This window comes from Numida meleagris, chromosome 1 (genome assembly GCF_002078875.1).
Source record: "Numida meleagris isolate 19003 breed g44 Domestic line chromosome 1, NumMel1.0, whole genome shotgun sequence".
Lineage (NCBI taxonomy): Eukaryota > Metazoa > Chordata > Aves > Galliformes > Numididae > Numida > Numida meleagris.
In genome coordinates this window covers 105329598-105335445 of record NC_034409.1, presented here as the reverse complement: position 1 = coordinate 105335445, position 5848 = coordinate 105329598, and positions in this window count along the sequence as shown.

Sequence of the window (5848 nt, the reverse complement as noted above, 5' to 3'; positions counted from 1 at the left end):
GGAAGGAAGGAAGGAAGGAAGGAAGGAAGGAAGGAAGGAAGGAAGGAAGGAAGGAAGGAAGGAAGGAAGGAAGGAAAAAATGGCAGCAATCCAAGGAGAAAGAGCAAGAGACCTTGAGAGTCAGAAAGAGATGAGTACAGAAGATTTATTACAGACTTACAAAAGCATAGGAGGAATTGATGAACTCTGTTACTAGAAAAAAAACAAAGGAAAGGCTATTAGCAACCTGAACAGGAGCAACTTCAGAGAAGTAGCTTAAGTGAATTCTTTATTGGTGTGGTTGAAGAAGACAGAAAATTAGTCTTGTCAGACGTGGGCTGTGTCCCTTTGGAAAACCTTTGCCACAGTCTGACTCTTAGAGACTTAGAATGTCAGGAGTATTACCTATCATCATTAACTAACCAAATTATCTAACAACATATCATTAACTAATGGTATTAAATAACATCATATTAACTACCTAATCATCATTATGTTGCTGAGACTTACCACTAGGGACAAAATTTTTCCATACTGTCCCATTCCTGATGCTTGCTCATGAAGACAACGAGACAGTGTGCTCTAATAAATACTAGCTGCATAAAATCTGATTTTCTTAGGCATGAACAGTGAGGATCTTGAGTTTTCACACAGAGCTGCAGGCCACCCTGCCAATGTTTTCAATAGAAAATGTATATAAAACCAAAAAGACCAGAACAAAGATCTGGATGAGATATGCAGCATCAGGCATTCCCAAGGTAGCAACTGAACTACAGATATGGTGTTTGAGCTTTTGTCTTCTACCAGCAGTGGGGAAGCTATTAGAGAAGCATCTGTTATTGATTCACACAGCTTAGAATCCATTTATACTGGCTGGTTTTGGAGCCATTATAATTTATTGTCTGTCATATAAATTGTTCTTTGTCTGTGAAATATTGATCTATTAGATATACATGCCATGCATGCATATTGAACACATGGATTCAAAATCCTTGGGGATTTTGGTTTTTAAACAAGAGATTATTGCTCACATTCACTAACTGCTTCTATGAACAGCTCAGTAATTTCAGGCTTTAATGTCCTCTTCAACCCTCTTTCCACATAATCAGAGGTAATATTTTATGTACTAGGGATTAGAGACGTGACTTTTTCATTTAAAATAACATTATTTCCATGTGCATTAGATGTTTCTTAAATGATTTAATAGAAATATATGCACACATATGCACAGAGTTGTGTGTATATAAATGTTTAGGTATCTTATACAACCTTGGATCAGATTGTTTAGGTTGGAGGAGGTGGTGATGGACTGACTTCTTGGGTGGGAATTTGTTTTGGTTTAAAGCCCTACGCTGTCAGTAATATAACAGATAAACTATTTACAGCTGGATCTTTAAATGACAGTGATGTACGAGGGTAGGAGGTAAAAAGCAATTGGGCCTGTACACCTTCTATACCCATCAGTTTGCAGTGAAAGATTTGAAGCAGCTGTGGTTTCAGAATGCTTTCAAGCTAGGAATTACCAGAACTAACATGCAGGCAACCTTCATTTCACATGACCTGCTCATGCATTTCCTTCTCAATTGTCCTGTGGGGCTTTTGACATGTTGTTCACGTACTTTGCAGACAATAAAGGAAGTTATTACTGTCTTCACACTGCAGACAGGAATTGAGACAGAATTACCTGCCAGAGGCTACTAGAGAAGTCAGAGACAAGGGCTACCACTAATGATGTCCCAGTTCCAAGTCCATTCACATCCCAGCCAGCCTTCTGCCAAGGAAGTTAAGCCTCAGCAGTATCTGCTGCAAAGACAAGGAAACCAAGCTCAAAAACAGAATCTCCAGTCTCAGCTGAATGCCCAGGAAATGAAGAGTGTGTGTTTTTAATGACAGACAAATTTAATTTTAATCAAGTAATTCTGTAACCTTTCAAATAGGAGAACTAGATGAGAGTTGGGGACGAAGAATTAAACAGACATCTCGCTATATCTTTTATACACCTGTGAATGTTAGGAGTGAAAGAGAGATGTACAACCATTTTTTTCACTGATTTTTTTCATGATTCTCCCAATAAGCACTATTCCCTCTGCAGATGGAGATTTCTGAAAGGAAAACCAAAAACAATGTTTAGAGGACGTATTATGAGTATACTTGTCCTAATTTTGCTTTTAAAGTATCTTTTCATAGAGTTATCTTTTAATACACACTCTTCTTTTTGAAAGGGAGAGGAAAATATCATCTACCATTGTACTATAACAGAATACACATGGGATGTGTGTGAATGTCCTATGAGCAGCAAGATAAAATACAGATTCCACGCTAGTCAGCAGATTCCCTCCCCTCTTGAGTGGCACAAGAATGGATAACCGCTTAGGTGGCAGAAGACAGTTCTCATCCTGCTTGGCTCAAGCACTAGAGAGCTAAAATATACCAATATACTACAAAAGAAATGACTGTGTACCTGTAGCTGTTCTACACAATCTGGATAGTCCAGAGGAAAGAGGTACAGTTTGCTCTGAAATGCAGTGCCAATGGCTTTGATGGGCAAAGATGCTGCTGAAGCTGTGATCTGATTCTGCTGCCAGCTCTTCCCCATCCTATGAATGACAAAGCCTATATTTCATGAATAAAAAACCCTTTTCTAATGCCTGACCCCTGGAGAATGTACTTCCTTCTTCGCATGACAGTTTCTGGCAGAAGAAAGCGTGGTAGTTACAATCAGATATCTCCACTATATCTATTTCTCATCAGATTATTTAACCTCTCTTTTAAAAGAAGTAATACCATACAGCAATGTACCCAGTGCTATAAACCACTGATGAGAATGGAAGAATAGTGCCATATTGTATGGCAAAAATCGCAGACAGAAAGTGGCAACCAGTAGTCATTTCCTCCAGACAGCCCTAGAGAGATTTACATCAGGCCGGACTAAGCCACTGCTGGCCTGCAGTCAAACATAAATGTCTTTGCAAAAATGTTGTAGACAGTGTAACTTTTCAAAGATATAGCAAAAGATATGCTGAAATACCAGCAGGAAGGAAGGAAGGGGGTAAGGGGGTAAGGAAGGAAGGGAGGGAGGGAGGGAGGGAGGAAGGAAGAAAGGAGGTAAGGAAGGGAGGAAGGAAGGGAGGAAGGAAGAGAGGAAGGAAATAAACTAGTTTAAAGAAGAGCTTGATATCTGCTCTTTTCATGATTCTCCCAAGGTGGTATAGCAGAAAGTACCTGCTTTTAGAATACAAGATCTCAGTGCTGCTAATTCCCACAATGTTCATGGTAAAATGCAGCAACTATTCAAAAATTATGACTTTGTACTCTGTTTCCATCTAAAAATCCAATAAATTGATGCATTTTTGTCTTGAATTTGAATTAATGCAATAGAATTCCTTATGTACTATGAAGAAAGCAATAAGAATTTCCTCTAAAAATGATCTTGAAATATGGCTACATGATGGACTAAGAAAACTGTCTTTTAAGAGCTTGGTTTCAATATAAGGAAAATCTATTTAACAAAACTGATAGATCTGGAGTCACCCCAAGTGCATACACGTGTAAAGAGTGCACATACATATACAGGTTTTAAGACAGATCAAAAGTAAAAATCTAGCTCTTCCATAGTGTCAATTCATATAAAGCAAAATATGTTTTGTTCTATTTTTCCCCAAGTAATTGAAAGCGTTAAATAGATTACTATCTTTTAGCACCATCTTGAGAATAAAGTGACAAAGACAAAGTAGTATTGTTTTACTTCAGCATCATTTCTTCCATAGCAGCATAGAAGACTGATAGGGTAACTCCTTGTTCTCTCTTCCTCTAATAATTACTTTACATTATTATACATTCACCCTTCAAAATACATCCCAAGAGCAGAGAGTTATGTCAGTGAAGATTGTTATTTGCTCCATGTGTCATTATATACACAATATAGTTCAGAAAATGATGGAAAGCTCTGCAGCTATGCTAGCAACAGCTTAATGAATTGTCATTTTAAGATATATTCTAACTATTCTTGATGGAAGGCAGTATATAAAAGTTATGACCTGTGTTTTTAGAAGTGGTAAATATTGTGAAGACTGTAAAAATGTGACAAGTAGGAGTTGCTTCTCTGTATCTCTTGCAATTATTTATTCTAGCTTTATAACATAAATAAAATGCTACTTCAAAAATCTATCTATCTTAGATATTATTTTAAAACCTTTTCCTAGGAATAGCTCGTGAAAGCATTCATTTCAGTTCCCTTAATCCATTAAGATCAAAAGGTCACAAAACAGGAACTAAATAGTTAAATGGAAAAAGTGATACAAATCTTTTATCTCCAGTGCGCATCAAGAATGAATCTGAAGGAGAGCTTATAAAAGCCTTCTGTCACATTTCTAGGACTGACACACACATAGATGCGTATGCATTCAAGTAGACACATACAACAAATTTTCAAAACAGTCACATGCATTGCTTCATATATCTGAGGATGCTAGAGAACTGACATTACCAAAATTAATAATGTTATTAGCTGAAATTCACTTCATGCATATTTTACCAAAATTGTATAGGCAGTATTTCAAATCACTGGTCTCTGAGAGAAACTAAACTTCTGTTATTATAAAATGCTTCTGCTAATGCAAGTGCAATGGATAAATCCAGGAGCAGCCTTGCAAGTTTCCTCTGGTGAGATTGACAGTAGACATAATCTTTGTGGTCCTGCATCCCTCATGGTCCTGCAGATTCTGGTTTTCTCTCAAATATGTAATAAAGAGCAGTCAATTTCTGCCACTTTGCATCTGTTCATTCAGGTAATTTCAGCATTTATGCGATGTCACTATTTCCCAGTAGTGCAACCTAGCAGAACATAAGCAGGATGGCAGCAGGCAGAGTTCAAGGTTCCCAGAGCCACAGCTGTAAACGTGAGAACTAAGGAGTTTCATCTCATCTCAGGATGCATTCATGGGAAATTATGTGCAAAGGTTCTTTGTTCAGCCTAAAAAGCCCACCACAATACTTCATGATGACAATGAAGGTAAGCAAGGGCCTTCTCACCCACCATGCCTCTCTGTCTTATTCTACTCCCAGGGCAGCATTGCACACATCACAGGATAGCTAGAAAGCATGGTACCAATGCTCCCACAACTGAGGTGCCTGAGGAAAAACAGGTCCTTTCTGATAGCATTCCATCTGTCTGTGTTCCCTCACAGGCTTCTGCACCAAGGAAGCCCACAGAGTTATACTTCATGCCCACATTATTTAATAAGGACAAGTGCAGGAATTACATTTGGCTTATGATGCATTTTGCCCTCAACTGAGAACACTGCAAACTGAGTCATCACCATCTTCCTCTTTCAGTGCTTTCCACACAGGAGGTGGTCACATTTTCCACCAACATGCAGAACTTGGCAGGAATGTGTCAGCCATTGTGGACAGCCATTGTGTCCTCTGTCTTGTCCTTGGTCCACTAGGAGGTGGCAAGAGAGCTCCCTGTCACACCACTGACAAGAGGGAGAGTGAAAGAGCCAGGAGAATATTCTATTCACCCACCACAATCATATTCTATTTTCCAAAAACTACCAGAAGATTCTGATAAAAGCACTATTTGTGTTAGTAGTAATTGAAAACCTAGAGTTCCTCTAAAAAATCTACCTGAAAACAGACCCCAGACAAAACTGAAAAATAAGTATTCACTTCAACTTAAGTCACATATCAGATGAAAGTTGTTTCTTGAATCAAAGGTTCTTCAGTAGCTTTTGCAAAGTCCGTAAAAAAGGAGGTAGAGGTCTAGCAAAAGCCTCTTTGCTTCCATTCATCCCAAGGAGAACTTGGCTCTCACTGTTGAAGAGGCATGGAGAGGAGAGGAGAGGAGAGGAGAGGAGAGGAGAGGAGA